Consider the following 2,026-nt stretch of genomic DNA (forward strand, 5'->3'; position numbering starts at 1 on the left):
CTGGCACCTGGAGGCCAGGTCCATGCTGGGAGGAGAATGCTGACAAAAGAGGATTGCCCTCTAAAGGGCCATCCTGAGGGCACTGTGGGAAGAAGCGCCTCAGGGGTGGGAGCACAGAGGTCAGGAAGTGGCTGCGGGGCTTGAGGTCTGGGTGAAGCTAGCCCTTCTGCCTTCTCCTGCCTGGTTGTGTCTCCCTGATGGGGATGGAAAATGGACTGGACAATGTACTGCGGAAGTCTTTGGGGGATTAAAAGCCAAGAATGCCCCTTAGGGCCCTGAGCCCAGTGCTTGGCACAGACAAGTACTCAACACATCTTAGCATGAACGCTATTCACGGCAGGGATGTGATCCCCCCACCTGTTACCAGATTCCCACCAACCTTCAGGGCAGTGCTTTCGAGTGGTCCCCTGGGTCACACACTCAGTGCCATATCTGGGGCAGGTTTTTAGGATCCAAGAGTGAGCAAGTTTTACGCTGCCCCTGCCCTCCGAGGGGTGACGGATATATGACTTTCCACTTGGCTTCGAATATTCCTTTGAATTCTATTGTAAAAATGTGGCACAAAATGTTTGTCCATTTGCCTAATCTAGCAGCCCCTGTAGTACAAGGGAATCTCACTGCAATGAAATGAAGTTTGCCCCAGCAATGCAACGTTGTTTCATCCGTGAAAAATCCCCCATGCACCCCGGTGGGTGTGGCTCAGTGAACTGAGTGCTGGCCTACAAACCAAAGGGTCGCCGGTTCGACTCCCAGTCAGGGCACATGCCTGGGTTGTGGGCCAGGTCCCCAGTTGGGGGAGTGGGACAGGCAACCACACATTGATATTTCTCCCCATCTCTTTCTACCTCCCTTCCCCTCCCCCTAAAAACAAACAAAAAATAAACTCTTTTTAAAAAATCAACCATGTACCCTGGCCAGTCAGTTGGGTGGAACATCGTCCTGCAGAACGAAGGGTCACAATTTCAATCCCTGGCCAGGGCATGGATGAAAAGACAATGGACTGATGTTTCTGTCTCGTCTCTCTGTCTCGCTCTGTCTCTCTCTGTCTCTCTCTGTCTCTGTCTCTTCCTGGCTCTCTAAAAACAATGAAAAAATGTCCTCCAGTCAGGATTAAAAAAATCAGTAAAGGAACATGCCATACCTAGTAACCGAAAAGGAGAGTGTGGTAGACAAATGGTCCCTCCAAGTTGCCCGCGTCCTAATCCCCAGAATTTGAGAAGACATTGCTATAGGGAATTACAGTTGCAGAGGACACCATGTGGCTTCTAATCAGTTGACCTTAAAATACATAGATTAGCCTGTATTATCTAACCACATAAGTTATTAAAAGTGGAAGAGCGAGGCGGAAGAGTGGGTTAGACAAATGTCCTGTGAGAAGGACTCAGGCCACCGCTGTGGACTCTGAAGGTGCAGAAAGGGGCCAGGAGCCAAAAAATGTAGTGGCCTCCAGGAGCTGGGAACGGCCCTCAGTTTACAGGCAGCAAGAAAATGGGACTTGGGTCCTGCAACCACAAAGAACTGAATTCTGCCAATAACCCAGCTCAACAGGAAAGGGATTATCCCGTAGAGCCTCCGGGAAGGAACGTAGCTTGCCAATACCATGATTCTGGCCTGCCAAGACCCACACCAAACTTCTGGCCTACAGAACTGTAAGATGATAAATTGAAGTTGTAGATTTGTGCTGATTTGTGGAGACAGCAACAGAAAACGAATACAAAGACAAAAATTCATATGACCATCCCAACAGAATCAAAGAATAACTGCAGCCCTGGCTCTTTAAGGGGTGCCGGATAGATGGCTGTCCGCTTGGCTTCAAATACCCATGCGTTTGTGAAACGGAACCAAACACATGCTCTAATCAGGGGCACACTCTACTGGAAATACAGAAAGGAATCTGCTGCAGGAACTTCTGAGCAAACATAGAGGAAGGAAATGCCCCATGGCCTTCTTGGCCACCACCTTCACCTCTTGAGATGGACAAGAGAGTCTGTGGCTTGGGTGGATGCAGGCTGAGCTTGGAGGACAC

This window comes from Sturnira hondurensis, unplaced genomic scaffold (assembly GCF_014824575.4).
Source record: "Sturnira hondurensis isolate 20B ecotype Veracruz unplaced genomic scaffold, ASM1482457v3 Scaffold0024912, whole genome shotgun sequence".
In the NCBI taxonomy this organism is placed as follows: domain Eukaryota; kingdom Metazoa; phylum Chordata; class Mammalia; order Chiroptera; family Phyllostomidae; genus Sturnira; species Sturnira hondurensis.